The sequence below is a fragment of the Ochotona curzoniae genome, unplaced genomic scaffold (assembly GCF_017591425.1).
Source record: "Ochotona curzoniae isolate NIBS_2020 unplaced genomic scaffold, NIBS_Ocur_1.0 patch403, whole genome shotgun sequence".
In the NCBI taxonomy this organism is placed as follows: domain Eukaryota; kingdom Metazoa; phylum Chordata; class Mammalia; order Lagomorpha; family Ochotonidae; genus Ochotona; species Ochotona curzoniae.
Window position 1 is genome coordinate 1 of NW_024466977.1, and position 20,013 is coordinate 20,013.

Consider the following 20,013-nt stretch of genomic DNA (forward strand, 5'->3'; position numbering starts at 1 on the left):
GTTGGATGGGAAGGGGAGCAGCTGGGACATGAACCAGTGTCCATATGAGATGCTGGAACTTGCAAGGCAAAGATTAGCCAATTGAGTCATTGCTCTGGGCCCCAACTTTAATTTTCTTTAAGGACTGCAAAGAAGGAAGGTTGGTGATGGGCAGAGAGGGGCAAGAGAACTGTCAAGTGACTATGTTTAGCAGCACAGCCACACAGTGGAACCAGGGAAGACTGACTCCTCTTGTCTCTAGCAGTTAGCACAAGGAAGGGTGTTGACTTGGGGAGGGCCACCACCCTGACTGGGTTGCAGGGACAGTTTGGTGAAAACAGGAAGTGATCCAGGGCAGCCCTTGCATGAGCACTTGCAGCAAGATGGCCTTGGGAGGAGGGGCTCGTCTAGGGGTCCTGGAATAAAAGCAACAATGTCTTAGAGGCTGATAGAGGGGAGGTATGGAGGGGAAGCCACTGGCAGCTGAGCAGCCTAATGCATGGGTGTACTGATTAGAGATCGACAGTTCTGTTTGTCATGTGTCAGGGAGGACTGAAGAGTAGCAGCATCACTGCCCTGGGTCTGGGTCTGGCTCTTGAGTATGTGTCATGAGAATGGCAAACGGGCAGAGCTGAGATGCTCAGCAAGGCAGAGGCCTGCATGTCCACGTGTGCCTTGGTATTCAGCAGGCAGTTCTCCATGTTTCAGACTCTAGTCGGTGAGAGGTGTGTATGTGCAAACCCGGCTCAACATTCCAAAAGCTCATGTGTACTTAAGCCTCCGGGGATTTCACCGTGTGCCAGTGATTGTTAGATCTAAAGTGCTTATCACTTTCCTAAAGCATTGAAAAATGCTGTTTTATTCATTGAAACAGGCTTAGTTTAAAATGCCTTGTAAGGAGGATGTTCAGCAGAGAAGTTCCAATACCACGTGGGCCTGTCCCATCTCAGAGTGCCTGGATTCAAGATCTGGCTCTGCTCCTGAGGCCAGCTTCCTGCTAATGGTGACTCAAGTAGTTGGGTTCCCACCACTTATGCAGGAAACCTGGACCAGGTTCCTGGGTCCCAGATGCACCATGGCCCAGTTCTGACTGATCTGGGCATGGGGGGAAGGGGAGGGAGTAAAACAGGATGGGAGCTCTCACTTGTCTCTCTTTCTCTGCCTCTCAAGGAAATGAATTTTGGGGGGGAAAAAAAAGGGAAATGGGATTTCGATGGAAGAGTAGAACCTGCTGTTGAAATGTCCCATTCTGTTTGCTGCTGTGACTTTGTTCCTGTTCTTGTGGGGTTCTCTCCAAGTTCTAGATGCACTGGAATTTTTGTTTCACAGCTCTTTCCCTGTGACTTTCCAAACAAGCATATTAACTTGTGCTTCTTTCTGACTGTCTTGATGAGACTTCTTGCCATGCTTCATGCTGTTTGCCAGGGATCATACAACAAGCTTTCCCAGCTCCTTACTCCCTACATCTATTCCTTTTCTTTTTAAAACAACAGCTGTTGATAATCTCTGCATTTCCAGGGATTGGGCATAGCTCATCGGAGTCCCCTGTGTCAGGTCCCACAAGGCTGAAGGTCCTGAAGTTAGCTTGGACGTGTTCTCAGTGGGAGGCGTGGCTGGAGAAGACTCTGCTTTCAGGCTCCCTCTTGTTACTGCCAGAGTTTGTTTCCTCGTGGTGGTTGGACTGAAGGCCCTGGCCTCTCTACTGCTGTGGGCTCCAAGGAGCCACTTGGCAGTTCTTGGAGACTGGATGCAGTCTCCCAGTGTAGGCCAAGGCTTCACCACATGAAGTTCCACTGCAGGTGCTCTTGCTTCATCCAGTCATCAAGGAGAGTAAGAGAGTGAGTATGTCAGCAAGAGTCCTAAACTTACATGAGACAGTGTTGCCAGGATGGTGAGGCCCATTGCCATGGGCATGTTCTGTTGGATGGAGGAGAATCACAGCTTCTCACACTCAGGAAGTAGAGATCCCAAAGATGTGACCACCAGGGGAGAGTGAGCATGAGGGCCACCTGAGAGCCTGTCCAGCATACCCACCTTGTCAGAATCCCGCTTCCCTGTTTACCCATCAGTGCATTCTGCAATTTGATTTTTCCCTACTTGGAACTTCCTTTCCCCTCTTGTTTGACAAGTACCATCCATCTTTCATCCCCTTCATCTTGTCATCCCTTTTTTTTTTTTTATTGTTTTTTGATACAGTTTAGTTGGTGCTGGGGTCTCCCTTCCCCCTCTCCCAAGTTCCCTCCCCTCCCTTCTGTTCTCCCCTCCAGTTTTACAATGGGTGTCTTTCGTGAATTTTCACAAGTCCATCATGCTGCCACTGGGGTGTCTCCCAATAATGTAGGAGATTGTCAGTCATTTCATTGTGAGTCCATCCTTGTGGTGCATGCATGAGGACTTATTTCTCTTTGTTTCCACCTATGAACATATTAATTTCTGTTACATTTCCATGATGTATCCCCTTGAGTACAGTCCACCACAAGGAGGAGAAGCAGGAAAAAAAAAAAAAAGGAAAAACCATGGAATGCTTCACGAATTTGCATGTCATCCTTGTGCAGGGGCCATGCTAATCTTCTCTGTGTCATTCCAGTTTTAGTATATGTGCTGCCAAGCTGAGCACATCATCTCTTCCTATGCCTTCCATCTTGCACCTTTAAGGAGTGCACATCTAGGGCCTAATGTGATGGCTCAGTGGCTAAATTCTCACCTTGAACATGCTGGAGTCCCGTATGGGTGCCAGTTTGTATCCTGGATGCTCCACTTCCCTTCTAGCTCCCTTCTTGTGGCCTAGAAGGGCGGTGAGTAATGGCCTAAGGCCTCGGGACCCTGCACCCACGAGGAGGAAATGGGGGAGGATGCTGGATTCAGATTGGATCAGCTCCGTTTATTGCAGCCACATGAGGAGTACGCCAGTGGAGAGAAGATCTTTCTCTCTACCTCTCATTCTCTCTGTAAATCTGCCTTCCCAATAAAAATAGTCATTTAAAAACATGAAGAATGCAAATCTATTGCTTCTTGGCCTTTGGGCTAAGATCAAGTGTAATGAGTGTAGATCTACTTTACTTCATCAATGTAGGCATAACTCTCAAATTTTGTGTACCAACCAGAATTCCTGTGCATGGAAAAAAAGTGCTCTTAACTGCTTCTGGTTTTTGAGAACCACCTTAAAAATATAGAGAGTCACCCTCTAGAAACGAGAGATACAACCCTAGGTGCATTATTCATAGCAAGCCACCTCTCACTTGGTGTCAGCAAATGGCCATTTCACTATACTCATGGTTTTAGGAATCCAAGCAGAGTGCAATGAAGGTGGTTTATCTGTGTTTTCTGATGTCAGAGGCCTTGGGTGAAAGAATTAAATAGTTAGTGGCAGGAGGGACTGTAGGCTTCTTCTTTATTTAAGATTTGTTTAGTTTTATTGGAAAGTCAGATATACAGAGAGAAAGATATTCCATCTGCTGATTCACTCCCGAAGTGGCCACAGTGGATCCGAAGCCAGGATTCAGGAGCTTCTTCCTGGTCTCCCACACAGGTGCACTGTCCCAAGGTCTTGGGCCATCTTCAGCTGCTTTCTCAAACCACAAGCAGGGAGCAGGTGGGAACTGGAGTGGGGCTGCTGGGATACAGACAGACATGGGTTCCCAGTGTGTGCACAATGAGAACCACATCAAGGCCCTGGAGGATTCTTCCTTCACATGTCTGGACAGGGATGTCTGGGAGGCTGTGGAATGTGGTGGTGAGGCGAAGCCTACCTGTGTGGTGGAGACTGCTCCCACTCAGACTGGTAGCTGGCCTCTAGGAGGGAGGTGAGAACGCTCCCAAGGTGAGCATTTCAAAAGACCAAGCTGGAATTGCATGGCCATGGCCATTAGTGAAGTAGTCTTGGAAGTCACATGGCATCACTCTGTGCATTCATTCTCATTGGTGGAGCAGGCTGAAACCCACACTGATTCGTGGAAGTGAGAATAGATCACTATTCTTTATCAGGAGCATGAAGGAGATTTGCAGCCATTGAAGACCCCAATTCCCAAAAATATCACATAGGTAAATACAGACACATGTGAAGGGATTTCTAGCTCCTATCCATGACTCAGGACCACTTTTCAGCTTTCCTGCCATCTTGGGTCTGGACCACTGCAGATGTTTCCTAAGTGGTATACTGTCATCCTCACTTGCCTCTTTGCAGTCTGTTCCTCACTATGCAACCATCATAATCCTTCTAAAATAACAAATTTTCTCCTGAACATCGCCATCAAACTAAAACTTCTGATGGCTTAGTGGTCTGAGTGTTGCCTCCTATGCAGCCTCATCTCATACTATCCCTGCCACCTCTTCCTGATCTAGGATTAACTTCTCTCAGCTCCTTGTACTGAAAAGGATGCTGCTTCCAGCCACAAGACCTTTGCATGTGTCTGTTTTACAACATGAAATGCTTATCCCTGTTTTGTTTGCTTGGTTAACATCTGCTCACTTTTGGGATCTTGATAGGTGTTGCCTCAGTGACCTTCTTGTTTAGGTCACACCCTCCTATTGCATGCTTTAAAAAACTTTTAAAAACTTTACTCAGAAGGCAGAGAGATAGACATTTTCCAAGTACCGAATCACTCCCACAATGTCCACTAAAAAGCAGGATTGGGCCAGACTGAAGCCAAGAGTCAGGAACTCAATCTTAAACTCCCCCAAGAGTAACAGGGACCCATGTACTTGATCCATCACCTGTTGCTTACCAGGGTATACACTGGCAAAAAGCTGAAATTGTGGCCAGGACTTGAACCCAAGCATTCTGACATAGGACATGCACCTGTCAAACAGTGGTATAACCACTACATCAGTTGCCTACCACACTGGTGCTTTCAATAACTATATACCTTTTATTGTAACATTTATCGTTTTGCATTGAAGTCCATGTCTCATATGACTCATGTGAGTTCCATGAAGCTGCATGTGTTTTTCCCATGGCCCAAGGTCTGCCATCCAGTAGACAAATGCTAACAGGGAAGGTGAGGAGGAATTAATCTGAAGTTGAACCTTTGGATACTGCTGCTGGTAGAAAACTCTCAAACTTTAAGCTAGCTCATTCTATTTTCAGTGGTGTTAATAATTGGAGAATTAGTTCTTTTATCATTGAGTTCTAATTTTTATATTCTTTCTGCTGTACATGGTTAGATTCCTACAGTTCTCTGTAACACATCAAAGCCCTTTCCTCATGTTTTGGATGGATTTTGATGCCCTGCAGTGAATAGTAACCTAACCCACTGTGGTGTATACCTGCGTCTGTTTTTAAGTTTCTGAAAGCCTTCAGATGTGAAAGTCTTAATTAAGATTCCAAACTTAGAGTTCACCCTAGCTGAGTAGGTGTTCTGTAAGCCTCACAAAGAATGGTGAACTTGACACTCTTGAAAATCAACTTACTTTTCTAAAAAACTGTTTAAGATTGTGGTTTTAGCTGGGAAGGAGAGAAATAATATAACTTTTAATTTGTTCGAGAGAAAAGGACTCCCGTTCACTTGTGCACTCCCCAAATGCCCACAGTGATGAATACTGGGCTGAACTGAACTGGGATCCGGAAACAACCTAAGTCTCTTCCATGGGTGGCAGGAACCCAGTCATGTGAGCCTTCATTGTGTCTCTAAGGGTCTGGGTTAACAGGAAGCTGGAGTCAAGAGCCGAAATCTGGACTCAAGCTCAGACACTTCAAAATGAGTTGCAGATATCTTAACTGGTTTTCACTGCTAGGCTAAACCCCCACCACATCTTGACCACTGTCCTCGTTATTATTAGAAGGAAGTCTTTATGTCCCCTGTCCTCTTTCTGTCTTGATAAATTTTGGACTGAGTGAAAGTCTGTATTTGTTCATATTTTATATCTTGTGTTAGCAGTCATATCACTCAGTTGACATGGCCTTGATAAAATGTGTTTCTCTGAAATTTTTTCTATCTACTATCTTTTATAAAGTTTTATTAGAAATTGTCACATATAAGTCGTACAGGTGTATGGGGTACTGTGTGAGGTTTGAACCTGTGTATACTTTGCCAGATGACCACATCAGAGTATTTAGCATTCCATCATCTCAAGTGAAATTGTTATTGCCACTCAGAATCTTCTTGTCTCCTTGCTTTGATATGAACATTGCTTCACTAATGGGTATTGTCATGCTATTGTGCATAGAGCAGCAGAGCTTATTTCTCCTAACCAGCTGTGACATTTTCCCCCTGACCAAGTCTTTTCTCATCTCTTCTACCCTGCCTCCATCTCAGTCTCTAGTAATCATTATCTACTCTGTACTTCCATGTAATTAACTTTTTTTAGATTTATTTATTTATATTAGAAAGGCAAATTTTTAGAGGAGAAGAGATAGAAAGACCATCTATCCATTTCTGTTGGTTCACTCCCCAAGTGGCTGTAGCGGTCAAAGTTGAACTGATCTGAAGCCAGGAGCCAGGAGTTTCTTCTGGGTCTCCCACACAGGTGCAGGGTCCTTTATTGCCATCCTTTATTGCTTTCCCAGGCAACAAGCAGAGAACAGGATGGAAACTGGAGTAGCTGGGACACAACTGATGCTCATATGGGATGCTGGCACTTGAAGGGGAGGACTATCCAGCCAAACTATCATGCTGGGCCCATAATTGACTTTTTTTACAAACCACATGTAAGAAAATGTGATGTTTGTCTTATGTACCTGGTTTACGTCCCTTAATACAGAGTTTTCCATATTCATCCATCTTGTCACAGATAACGTGACTTCATTTTCTAAAAGATTTATTGTATTTTTATTTAAAAGGCAGAGAGAGAAAGGGAGGTCTTCGATCTCCTGGCTCATTCCTCAAATGACTGGAACAGCTGGAGCTGGTGATCCGAAGGCAGGAACAATGCCAGGAGCTTCGATCTCCTGGCTCATTCCTCAAATAACTGGAACAGCTGGAGCTGGTGATCCAAAGGCAGGAACCAGCCATTCAATGCCAGGAGACAGGAGCTTCTTCTAAGTTTCCCATGTGGGTGCAAGGGCACAGGGACTTGAGCCATTCTCTGCTAGCAGAGAGCAGAGGGAGATCGGGCTCTTCAAAGCAGGAGCCATGGTGATTCTGATCTACTGACAAGGACGCAGTCTGTCTGCACTGGGCTTATAAGGACTGTCTGGCCCGGAGAAGGGGTTGATCCCTCTTACAAAGAGGAGTCAGCAAGCTCACTGGCTGATGTAATATTGCCTTACACCCTGATCTGTTCTAAAGATGTCTTGGGTATCTGTAAATCCTGAGCGCAGGGACTTCACGTTCAAGGAAGACTCGGAAAGAGAATATTTTGTGTCTCCTAAATCAAAATAAAAGACATACTCCTGCCTTAATGAGACTGAAAAGATTATTTCCAAAACCTGTCTCTCCCTGTTTAACTGTTGTGATTGCAGAGAATATTGTGTGTTCTAAAAGCTCCAATATTTTAAGATGTTAGGGTTAGTTGTTTGGGCTTCTGTTGCAGTCATTGGTGGAATGTGATAGGCAGAATGAAGAGTAGGAACCACTTTCAGAAACACAGTATGGAAAGGAGACCTTTGGGTCCGCTTCTGTCCCAGGCCAGATAGGTGGCTTCTGGCAGATGATGTCCTGTCTAAGGGCCATAGTGTCCTGCTTTGCTTGACAAAAAAACATAGAGGCGTTGAGTCTGCAGTGACAGCTTCTTCGTTGCTTTTCTTCTTTTATTCCTTAAACATTTGTTTAGCACTTTTCTCCTTAAATAATCCTTTCACCTCCAAAATTTCATTTGCTCCTTAGACCAGCCTATGGCTGGGATGTTAAGGACGTGCTCACTGCTGATGCTATATCCCACAGTGGTCCAAAGACACAACTCCAGGGGGCCAAGGATGTGCAAACTCAGATCTTCTGACTTCACCTCTTGGCTTGCTTTTTTCTATCAAATGGATTTTAATGTTTTTTTTTTAGCTGATAACATGGAAAGCTCTATGTATACCTTTTCTTTATTTTCATTTTAATATAATATATATAAATAAATATATATATACATGTTTTTAAAAATTTCTGTTTATCTTAAAGAGAGCGCACTCCCCCACCTGCTGATTCACTCTCCCAATGCCTGCAACAGCCATGGCTGGGATGAGTCAAAACCAGACCAGAGCTCATGCAGTGAGAGAACCATCACCTTCTGACCCCAGGGTTTGCCTTAGCAGGAAGCTGGAATTGCAAGTGGAAGCCAGGACTTGAAAACAGTCATTCCCATTGAGATGTGGGCACACTATTTGGCATGCTAACCATTGATGAAACACCCAACCCTGGAAGTATTGTGTAAGGACTCTTAGTCTTGGCTGAGGTCATTGGTGCCACTGACTTTAAGGAAGCTTGGAAGTGGGAATCAGCCTGTAGGATGCCATTTCCCTTCCCTAGTGTGTGGATTTTCCACTTTGGAATTCACTACTTCCTGCTTCCCATCTCCCTGCTTGTAGTTCAGGTGCTCATGCCAACAGACCTTGGCCCTTAGGCGCTTGTGGTGACGCTGGGTCTGAGAGAGCTGCCTACGCTGTATTTCCAGTTTGGATGCAAATTGTTTTTCTTTCTGAAAGAGCCTAATCGGAAAGAATTCTCCTTTGCTGTTTTCCATGGTGTAAATGGTAGCATCAGAAATCCTTTGAAATCCAGGAAGATACATATGTATCCGTTATTTTGCTCAAAAGCTGTAGGGGCATGAAAAGATGCATGCTCAGATCCACAGCCCTTCCGTAGTTTTGTGTATTTTGGGTTCTTGGAGGAAGCTATTGGCCATGGCAAGCAGCCACATTCATGTTTGATGTTCTAGGTTGTAAATCCCACAGTGCATAAATCTTGTAAGTGATATCAAACTTATTTATTTTAGTTGTTTTAAAAATTGATTTGAAAATCAGAGTAATAGAGAAAGAGAAAGATCTTTAATCTATTGATTCACTCCCTAAATGATTGCAACAATCATACAGCTGAGAGCCGGGAATTTCAACCACACTCTCCATATGAGTAGCAGGAACCATCTTGGATCATCTTCTGCTGTTTTCCCAGTCACATTCACAGGGGGCAGTTGCAACCTGAACCAGCACTCCAATGTGGGATGCTGACATTACAGTCAGTGGCTTAGCATGTTGTGAGACAATGTAAACCCTATATATATTTTTTAAAACTTCAGAGCCAGAGGAAGGCTGGAAGGGAAGGAGAAAGAGAGAGAACGAGAAAGAGAGGGGAGAGGCTCCTATCTGCTCTCGAGAATCAGGCTGAATCCAATCAAACTCAGGAGCCAGGAACCTCAGTTTGGGTCTCTCACATGGGTAGCAGGAACTTGAATACTTGAACCACCATGGCTTCCTCCAAGGTCTGCACTAGCAGGAAGCTGTAGTCACACACCAGAGCCCATGATCAGGTACTCCAGTATGGAATATGGGTATCCTAACTGCTAGTGTAAATACTTGCTCCACCAATGTTTTAAAGTTTATTTATTTATATGAAAGAGGCAGAGAGAGTTCTTGTATCTTTTGGTTCACTTCCCAGGTGGCCACAACAGCCAAATCTGGGCCAGACCAAAGCTAGGAGGCAGGATCTCCATGCTTGTCTCCCACATGGGTGGCAGTGGCCCATATACTTGGACCGTCATCCAATGCCTTATCAGGTATATTAGCAGGAAGCTGGATCAGATGCAGAGTAACTGGGTTACTGGCATTCTGTTTTGTTCCCCATTTTTAAAATAAAATAATATCTTCCACATCTTCACTTAAACATTACCTTTATCAGTGACTTGTTAGTTCTTCCCTGAAAATTTGTTGCAGCATTTGCAAACTTTGAATTTATCATTTGAGTTTGTTTTTTGCACCTGACCACAACCGACACTTTCACATCATCCCTCACTTGACTATTGGCTGCTTTGTTTCACAGGAGCAGACGATCTACAGATAAAGGTCACCCCGACCCCAGAGCCATTTTCACATGGGAAATGGCTGCCAATTTCACCAACATGGCCTTTCTCAGATGCCAGGTCTTCTCCAGCAGTGGACAGGGTCAAGAACGTGCCAGGACCATCCCCTGAGAATGCGAGCTTGCTGCAGTTGGCCCAGACGCCTGTGCCTCGGACTTCCCGCAAAACTAGGGCTCATGCAGACTTCCTTTACCAAGGAAGTGGGCACAGCGCCTCCTTTGAACCTTCCAAGGATTCCTCTGAGTCCCTGGAGCACCCAAGGCCTCGAGGAGGAAGAGAAGTAGCCGACATATCAGGTTTGCTTTGCACCAGCATGCTGCCCACATTGTCTACCATCCCATCGGTGACCTTGAGCACCATCCTCCTGTCCCAGCCAGCACTGGTGGGGACTCCTCCCCTTTCCTCTCATCCTGCAAAAACAGATATCCTCTCACAACCCAATCCACCTTCATCTTCTCCATTGGCCCCTAACTCACCTCATACCATCACTTTTTCTAAGCCAACAGAACAGTCAACCAAAGTGTCTCCATTCCCCCCACCTAAAAGTTCCAGCCAGTTCTTCTGTCAGTCAAAGCATAGCTAAGTCCCTAACCCCATTTTCTGATGACATGAACCACACTCCATCCCCCAAACCCAGGATTTCAAAGGCGTCCCTCATGTAGTCCCTCTCTGGATTCTCAACACAATATGATTTGGAGCTGTCCCCAACAGAGGATCCCCCTTCGTAGGCTGTCCTACACCTGGGGTTTTGAATTCAATGGCAAGGCTGGCCCATCTGTTTCCCACACCCCTGGCCCCTGAAAGTCCTCCTTGGCTTCCACATGGAACCCTCTCCAGCTCTGTGTTGGAAGTGGCTGTAAGTCCTGCCTTCTCTCTGCCCATCAGCACCAATGTGGCTGAGGGAGAGCACTGTGGGGTGTCTGTGCCGACACTCAAAATCACAGCAGCAGTAACAGTGATCCACAAGGCCAAGCTTTCACTTTTCCAGACTGTAGGTCCAATGGCTTTAAAAATGACCAGCCACAGAAAGCTGGCCCCACAACTGCAGAGGAGGGTTCTGCTAATTCACACTTGTCAGCAATTCCAGAGAGTTCTGGAAGGTTTGCCCTTTCTGCAGAATACACATCTTCATTTCCTTCTTATTTCACTGCACTGAGTCAAGGGCAGGCTGTGCTCTCTGGGACAACTCCTGCGTGGAGTGAGATGGGGAGCAATGCCCCACACCCCTTTGTGGAGATTCCTGCCCCTCAAGAGGCGAAGGACAGGTTCCCTCCTGCACAGTCACAGGCATCCCTTACTCCAGCCAGCTGCCAGATTTGCTCTTCATGGCTCAGATATTTCTGCTGCTGCAGCAGCACAGCATGGCAAGCCTATTCAGGGATCATAAGCAGGCAAATGGGATGCTTCCTTCCCAGGCGCTTCCAAGTGAAGAGGTTCCAAATCTGCACACTGTAACTGAGTTCACCGACATTAGCCCTGATCAGATTCATCTCCCATCATGGCCACATCTAGAGCAAACCTCCTTCCTTCAGTTGCACCTCCACCTTCCACACGCCCCAGACATACTTCCCAGCCAGTGGCCTCGTCATCTGGCTTTTCCCATGCCTGGCCAGAGAACCATACACTTACAGAGGCCCATATTGAGTGGCCAGATTCAGCTCCCAAAAAGGTGACAGCATTTCCCTCCTCCACTAGTGTCTACAATTTCTTAGCAATGGGAGATGTAAAAAAGGCAGCAGGTGCAGATATTTTGTGGCATTCCCTTCTAGCGGAAACTGAGTCCCCTTCCAAAGACCCAGTGCCATCTGGTTTTCAGCAGCAAACAAATGAGGGTTTCAGTGGACACATAATTAACTTCACAAGTTGGCAAAGTCATTCTGTTTTAACTGGTTCTCCCAGTGGCTCACTCACAGCTACCAATGCCATTGCAATAACATCTCAGAGTTTCCAAAATACTGTTGGGCATGTGGTGACTACAGAAGGCCTTAGCATTCTGGATCTGCTCTCCAGTTCCAGTTTCCACCATCTCAAGTCAGGTGTGACCGTGGTTGGAAGCCGTAAGGATGTCTGGCGTACAAGCAGTAACAGCCATTCCAGGAACTTTGAAACAGCTGCAGTTGAGTATTACCCAGTCATAGGGCAACGGTCTGGGTCTCGTCTCCACCTGCAGCCTCCTGTTCGGCTAACACATTTCCCTTAGAGGCCCTAACCATGTCTAACTTCAACAGCCAGCTTGCAGGAGATATTGTCAGGTGGGACAAATCTAGGTGCTCAGATTTCCAGTGTCATCTCTTCATCACCTGTGATACATGCTCCCACATCCTTCCAGGGTGCCCAAGGATATTCCTCGACAGCTGAATCTCCTCCTCTATTGACCAGTGTCTTTTCTAGGATCTCTTTAAAGTGCTGCAGCTTCTCAGCACCCCAAGAAATGGACAGGTGCATCCACTAATGCAGGTAGTTTATTTCCTAGAGCACACAGAACAGTTGTGACAGCTTTCCAAAGCATCTTCAAGCTGAACACAGATGCCCAGCTTTGCTCTAAAAGAACACACACACCCTTTTTAGAATGAGTTAGCAGCCCCACTAGGCATGAACGTGATCTTCTGCCCACTTGATTTGTTCAAAGTCATCAGAACTTATGTGTCTTAGTGTCAACCACAGCTTTGCTCTAAATGGCATCCTCATTATGATGAATCAGTTAAATGAGCCTAAACTTCTTTTGCCTAAGTTCCTTTCACTGAAAGCCCAGAGAACAGAGACCTTCCATCTCAACCCTCGCTTACTTCCATTTATCATCAGAACAAGTGATGTGTGTCATTCCTGCCCAATGACAAACTTTGTTGTTTTTGTCTTTACAGTGGACTCTTCAGTAGCGTTCAAGATAGAGCCAACAACAGCAGCAGCCACATTGTTTTTGAGAAAATCAAGTACGCTGGCTCTGTCTGCAGCCCTGGTTGCTAAGGGCACCAGCAGCAGTGGATTAGCCAAGAGTAGTCTGACCACTGTTTTGGCTAAAAATGTCACACACAAAGTGGCATCCAGCCCCAAGGTGGTGCCTGGGGCAGTCCATACAGCCTTCCCGTTGATACCAACCTACATGATGTCAAGAACAGCACACACCATGAGCACACAGACAGCCATGCAAGGGATCCCTGTCACTGCCTCCAGCCTGCTGTCCACAACACACCTTCCCAGGAAATCACAAGCCATGCACACTGGTCTCCCAAACTCCGCCAACCCAGAGGTGCCCAGAGCGTCCACCCCACGCCCACTGACAGTCACAGCAGCACTGACCTCAGGCACAGCACCAGTAAAGGCGACTCGGCTGCCACCGTCGCCAGCAGAAAACACAGATGCTGCTCTTCTTGCAGTGTCGACTGCAATGGTCACTACCAGCAAGATGGCATCCAACCTGGAGTGCCAGATGTCCAGGAAGCTCCTGGTGAAGATAGGTGAGAAGCCACTGGCCTTCTTGATTGTATTTATGAGAGAGCATGAGTGAGCGAGCAAGAGCCTGCTCGAAATGCCCACGTTAGCTGCATGGGCTGGGCCAAAGCTAGAAGCTGGGAACTCAAGCTGTGTCTCCAATGTGGGTGATAGGGAATCAGCTCTTAGAACCATCAGTGCTGCCTCTGAGGGTCTGCATTAGCAGGAACCTGGAGTCTGGATCGTAACTGCTAGGCTAAGCACCTGCCTCCTATGATCTTACTCACTTGACTTGAAGGCAGCAAATCTGGGCTCAGAGATGGATCAGAATGATTTTCTTTTCAGGTATGCAGTGCTCAATCATGAGTGACTCTTGACCCCTGCACCACTGGGTGGCATTTGGCCATGTCTGGAGGTATTTGAAGGGAGGAGTACCATTGCAATCTTGTAGACTGGAGATCAGGATCCAACCCTTGACATTAAAGAACAATCCAGCCCCGAGTGTCCTTAGGGCCATGGTGATGTGGGGGCTATGTAGGATTCTACTCCTAGGATCAGTCCTGATGGCTGAGGTTCTTGGGAAACCACAGTCGTCTGCAAGGATCTGAGAAGAGAAACATGCACAATTTGGCCTGCAAAGTGATGTCTCCTAAATAAGTAATGTTTTGTGAAACTCAGAATCTTGGGAAGTGTTTTGTGGGGTATGTGCTCAGTGCAGTAGATACTAGAAGTACAGAGCTCCATACCTTACATACAGAGGATTTCTTTTAACGGCATAGAGGAGACTTTCTTGGAACAGCTGGCATTCCTAGTGCCCTGAGCAGAGCTGGGACACAGTTTGCCCAGGCTCCACCTCCCCTGTGGCAGAAATACAGGCCTAGCCTGCCCGGGTGCTTTTAATAGTGTGGTAATGTTTGCTATAAAAAGCTGATGAATTATTGGAAAGAGCCTGCCAATGCGGGATGCTCGAATCCAGCCTTCCTTCTCACCCTACAAAAAATTACATGAAGCTCTATCTGGAGACATATCCTATTCTAAAACAGGAGACTGTGAAACCAGGCGCAGCAGCAAGTACAGTATTCTGCTTCCCAAGAAATGATACCATCTGTTTTCCCACCGCCCTACCTCCTCCCTTCAGATCTGTGCCATTTGCTCCAAGTGACAGGCAGCTCCACGCCCCAAGAGGCAGGAAAATCCCCCGTCCAGCCATCTAGTTAAGAATCCCTTCCCAGCGTGTCTCATCAATTCCTGGTTCCTCCCCTTTGATTCTCTGCCCTGGGTACTCAATCTCCCTACCCTACCTGCCACTTCTAGTGCTCACCTGACTTTCTGCTACAACAGCCATATCATCTCTCTCTGCCTTCAGACTCCTCCTCCTCCAATCTGTTCCCTAGTCTGCAAAGAAACCAAGATACATTGCTTTGTTTAAAACGTTTCACTTTTCATTGCTCTCGGGACCAAGGCTAAGCACACCTACTGAAATATTCCCTTTCCCTGCGCCCTTGCATTTGGCGTTCCCTCCACTGGGAGCTGTTAGAAGCACGTTTTGCCCTGTGGTATTGCACCTGTTCACCCTCAGGACTTTGCTGATGCATCAGTTCCCATGGATGCTTTTCTTTATACCCAGCCCCTTGCCCCACTCAGGGCTACATGCTCTTTGTAGATGCTCCAACAACATCCTAGACTTCACCTCAGAGAGCACCTGTCACCTTCCATTGCCTTTGCTTCAGCCCATGTCTCTTGCCAGTTGGTGAGGTGGGAACTTTCCCTTCCCAGTGCTAGCTCAGGACCCACACTCAAGCAGGTCTCCAATGACTGCTGTTGTAGAAGTTTCATAGCATACTAAGCCCACCGTTAAGGTAAGATAAAGAGGTGAATGGGGGTAAAAAATGAAGTGTCACCAGCCCACCGGCACTCACTCTCCCTCTCTCCCCTCCAATTAGGGCCACAAATGGAGGAGCCATTCTTTGCTTAGGGCTTTACAGAGCCACTTCTCCAGCCATCAAGGGTGGCACCTACACTCACCAGCTTAACCCGGAACTTGCAGGAGGCAGGGCTGTGTGGGGGGAATGAGGGCTTGGGAATCACATGGTGCTGGACCTAACCCTGACTCCCTGGGTTCTGTTTTGCTCCCACAGTTCTCTTTGTAATGCCGAGAAGAGCACAGAGCAGTGAGACCTTGAAGCTCTCCGTGGCCAAGGGGCTCACGCAGGCCTTGCGGAAGGCTTTCCGCCAGAGTGATGTTGCTGCCCATGTAAGCTCCTAGCCTTGCCAGAGCATGCTCGGGTTGTCTGTCTCCTCCCTAGTGACCATGGCTACACTTTGCAGAAGTAGACTGCTTCTTTATTTTGCCAGATAGCTAGTGTATGGTGGTCAGAACAAGAAAAGCTTAAAATTGAGTAATTAAGACTAATAACCTGTGAACAGAGGGTTTTTTTAAAAGCCTAGTTTATGAAGGCATGTCAAGGAAACAGAAAAATTGAATTAAAATTTATGTTTATCTTGGAGCAAAAAGTTTTGAAATCTATGTATACTAGGGGTCTTCCAAAAATTCACAGAAAATGAGTATTATGAAAAAAAACTATACATGGATTTCAAATGAACTTTGTTCCATTTTTTGCACTCAAATAAACTTTGTTCCATTTTTTCCCAAACTTTTTGGTACTACTCTGAAGTATCCCACTAGCGTGTCTTTTAGAGAAATGTATTTAATATTGTTTGTGTAACTCTCTAGAAAGTAGCCATTGCTTTTTCCTTTATCCAAACACATCATTAGTAATAGTGATTTATTTCTAGATATTTAGAAATTATTCCTACTTGTAAACCAAGTCCAACTTTGCTTCAGTTGCCAAGAGCAACCAGAGAAGTGAGCATTTCACTTTTGTCCAAACACTTTAATGCCAAGTACTGTTTAACAACTGCTGGCTGGTGTGAGTGACATAGTCAAGCGATCCGGCTTTGGTTTACACTGTGTTGATTCAATTCCAAAGTGTTGTGGCAGTAAGTGCAGTTGGCAATCTTGACTCTTCTTTTGCCCCTCACCTGTCGTCCTCCTTTGAGGTTCTGTGTTCCAGCTGCTTTTGGTGTTGTAATTCTCTCCCTGCTCACAACAATGAAAGTACAAATGAGATTTGGTCCTGAGTTGACTGGTTATTGTCAATCCCTTTTATAAAATTCTAGGGAGAAAAGAAGAAAGGAAGGAAGGAAATGTAGGAAAGAAGGAGGGAGGGAGGGAAAGAAGGAAGGAAGAAAGAATGAAGAAAGGAAAGAAAAGATAAAGAAATGAGAAATGTAGAAAGGGAGGAAGGGAGGGAGGAAAGAAGGAAGGAAAGAAGGAAGGAAGGAGGAAGGAAAGAAAAGAAAAAAGAAATAAAAGAAATGAGAAGTGAAAGAAAGAAAGGAAGGAAGGAAGGAAGGAAGGAAAGAAAGAAAGAAAGAAAGAAAGAAAGAAAGAAAGAAAGAAAGAAAGAAAGAAAGAAAGAAAGAAAGAAAGAAAGAAAGAAAGAAAAAGAAATATATTCCTGAGAAGTTTCTGTGGTTTTTGCACCCAAAACTTTCTGTGGTAATTGAAAAAATGTGAATCTTCTCATTTAGTTGCCTACAAGATACTAAGCTGCACTGAGCTAGAGTAATAAGTTCCAGTGTTGTGTGGCACAGTAGGGTGACTGTAGGTAATGAATGTTCACACAACAAAATTGATGTTTGAGGAGGTAGAAATGTTTACCCTGACTTCAACATTATGTATCATATTTGTATAACATCCCATGATACCTCATAAAGATGTACAGTTTTTATGTTTCAGTTGTACAGATAATGAAAAAAAAAAGGACAGAAAGTAAGCTGCTTGTTAAATTCAAGCTACACATTGTGAACTGCAGATGGCCCGGAGCTTGAGTCTAGCAAACCTGTTTTTTAATAGGAAGATTTAGCAAGGGGAAGAAGGGGTTCACAGCCAGGCAATAATCCCTGCACTGATACTGGATCTTTGAGGTGATCAGGGCTGGAAAGGGAGCCACTTTGTCTCCAGGTAGTTTGTGCTATTTCTGCTGCACCTGTGTTCCATCCTGAGGTACCACATGTTCCACCTAATGTCATCTGGAGCGTCAGTATTAGAAGACCAGCTGATGGGCACACACACTGAGGGGCTAAAGGCACAGCCACCCTGTTGCAGAATTAGAGGTCTTGGCTTTTTTGGAGAACACACCTGGTAGTAGTAATGGAGATGTAACAATGAGTTGGGTGTGGAGGATGAATCAGGGCCTCCAAACACCCTGGCTAGAGTTCCAGATTTCTAAGATGAATGAGTTCTGGAGGAGGATGGTGACGATCTTTGTGCACCAGGATGGATGGAATTGACTCCACTGAACAATACAGGTCAAAATGATAAAGATGGTGGAGTGTATGTGATACGTATTTTACCCCAATCAAAAAACCGGGGAAAAGAAGATTTATAAAGACATTGCCTCTATTGCCACCGCGCCGGGCCCGCTGTCTTTTAAATCTTAAAAGTGATGAGGTGGCGCAAGTGGTTAAGGGTCCTCGCCTTGCACACCCAGGATCCCATATGGACGCCGGTTCTAATCCCGGCAGCCCCGCTTCCCTTCCAGCTCCCTGCCTGTGGCCTGGGAAAGCAGTTGAGGACGGCCCAAAGCTTTGGGACCCTGCACCCGATGGGAGACCTGGAAGAGGCTCCTGGCTTCGGATCGGCATAGTATCGGGCCGTTGCGCTCACTTGGGGAGTGAATCATCGGACGGAAGATCTTCCTCTCTGTCTCTCCTCTCTGTATATCCGCCTTTCCAATAAAAAAAAAATAATAAAAATAAATCTTAAAAAAAAAAGTGATGAGAAATAGAATGAAGACGGTTTCCCAGCATTCCATTTGCCAGAAATGTCTTTTGCCTGCTTTCTCCTCACTGCCTTTTTGGCAATGTGTGGTGCTCATAGGATTATACTGAGTTGCTTAAAAATTAAAATAGCACAGACCTAGTTCTGTCCCATGTAAGGTTGACATGAATTATGTTTTTCTGTGTGGTGATAGTTTGAGACTTGTCAAGTGGTACATATTTTGTATAATTGTTAGAAATTTTGTTGAATGAGAACATTCTATTCTTTAGCCTTGCTACCTGCCAGTTATGGATCTAAGAGATCACAAGTATTCTGAAAATAAACAATGTGTTTGTGGGTCCATTTGTTTTGTAGGTGGACATTCTAGAACATTCTCATAATGTCACGATTGGTTATTATGTTACCAAAGGAAGATTAGTGTACCTGCCTGCCATAGTGATGGAGACACTTGGTGTTTATGGAGTCAGCAATGTCACAGCAGATCTGAAACAACACACCCCAAACTTGCAGTCTGTGGCAGTCCTTGCTTCCCCATGGAATCCCCAGCCTGCAGGCTACTTCCAGCTGAAAACAGGCAAGTAACTCAAAAGAAAATGTGCCTTTCCCATTTGGGAGTCAAGGGCAGTAGTGCATGAACACATGTTTTAAATCCCCATTGCTAACTGCTCTGTTGTCTTGTGAAGTCTGTGCTTTCCTCAAAGTGCCCTGCCAATCAGATGTCCACATTCCCTTTCCATCCTTGGGTCTATCGGGAATGTCTCGCTGGAGCCTTCCTTCTTGATGTATAGAATTTGTACCTTTGAGCTCCAGGTAGAATGCTCCACCTTGCGTCACGAGAGGATAAGCCAGGAATTGAGTGGCCACAGAATCAATGGTTTGCAGCTGCAGGTTTCACATGCTGCTCAGCCAGTGTCTCTGAGTCTAGGCCCTTGAATCTGTTTTTTTCAAGCTAGTGATTTCTGACCCTCAAGGTTTGTAAACTGCAGGAATCGCAAAACCATTGAAAAAGCAACAATCAACTTACTCATAGGAGTCCATTGATTGTGGTTTTCCCTTCAAAAAAATACAAGGCCAGATGTCAAAATATTTTTGCCAGTCACTGGGGGAGCTGTCTAGATATTCCAGTTGATAAAGTCACAAATCCTTTGCAACGGAGGGGATCTCAGGTTCGATTGTGTTTTTAATTCTTCCTGACATGAATCATGTTAAGTCACCTTCAGAGCTACAGTCAAGCCTTGGCTGGACTTATGTTTATTTGCCTCGCTTCCCTTGATCTTAAATGCTGCTATTTTACGTCGTGGCTAGTGAAAGCCGAGAAGTGGAGACACAGAGTTCGGTGAGTGCTGATTGATCGCTCTTGTTGTAGTGCTGCAGTTTGTGAGCCCATCGGACAACGTCCAGAGCTGCAAGTTTGCTCAGACAATGGAACAGAGACTGCAGAGGGCGTTCCAGGATGCTGAGAGGAAAGTCCTGAATACCAAAAGCAACTTGACCGTCCAGGTAGGGCGGAGGGTGCTTCAAGCTGTGTTGTTAACAAATGATCAGAATGCACATTTGATTGTTCAGAAATGAACCAGCCCCTGTTTCATTGTAAAAGCCATTTTGTACTTGGGGCATCTGAGGCTGACAGTTGCGTTATTGGTAGAGATGTGTGGCATCTGGCTGTGATGGGAGAGGTACTATGTTGCTGTGTCCCTGCTAAGGCCCGGAGTTTTATATTTCTTTTCCTATGTGATTCTTTTCAGGCCTTTTTAAGATGGATTTTTTTAAATAAAATTGAACTAGTATCTCATGTATGTTAGGTTCTAATATAAAATCAATAA

General features: G+C 45.6%; 1 non-coding gene and 1 pseudogene across 1 annotated transcript; one reads left to right on the forward strand and one right to left on the reverse strand.

The window, feature by feature from the left end:
- Positions 1 to 2,489: 2,489 nt before the first annotated feature.
- Positions 2,490 to 2,596, reverse strand: LOC121167633. Its single transcript, XR_005885610.1, has one exon. It is a non-coding gene; the product is annotated as a U6 spliceosomal RNA (small nuclear RNA).
- Positions 2,597 to 8,229: 5,633 nt separating this feature from the next.
- On the forward strand, positions 8,230 to 19,690 carry LOC121167632 (annotated as a pseudogene).
- Positions 19,691 to 20,013: the final 323 nt, after the last annotated feature.